Consider the following 628-nt stretch of genomic DNA (forward strand, 5'->3'; position numbering starts at 1 on the left):
CGGGGGGGTGAATAAACATGGAGTCAGACTCTGCATTGGAACCTTCCATATTTTATTATTTATTAACCATGAAAGAATGACATCACACATGGAACTTATGATGTCATCAGTGAGTAACAATATGTGACAGCCGTGTCATTAAAGGACATGACATCACAGCATATGGATGACGTCACCGGGGGGATATGACATCACACCCGGCACTCTGCCGCCCCCCCAACCTCCTCCAGCAGCTCCTTCGCGCTCCGTTGCAGTTGTGCGTTGGCGCTCCGGGAAAGCTCCACGATGATTGGCAGACACTCCTGCACCTCCCCCCACAGCAGTCCCAGAACATCGGGATCCACAACCACCGACTGGAAGAGGAGCAGAGCGTGCAGGCACACCTCCGCATCCGGATCTGCAGGGGGACACATACATGAGGAAGGAGAGAACATGTATGACGTGTGCGACGTGTCACTATACCCGCGCTGGTACCCAACACCCCATCATCACCGCCTGTACCCAACACCCCATCATCACCGCCTGTACCCAACACCCCATCATCACATCCTGCACCCAACACCCCATCATCACCGCCTGTACACAACACCCCCATCATCACATCCTGCACCCAACACCCCATCATCAC

Source organism: Nanorana parkeri, unplaced genomic scaffold (assembly GCF_000935625.1).
Source record: "Nanorana parkeri isolate BGI_ZX_2015 unplaced genomic scaffold, ASM93562v1 scaffold4366, whole genome shotgun sequence".
Classification (NCBI taxonomy): Eukaryota; Metazoa; Chordata; class Amphibia; order Anura; family Dicroglossidae; genus Nanorana; species Nanorana parkeri.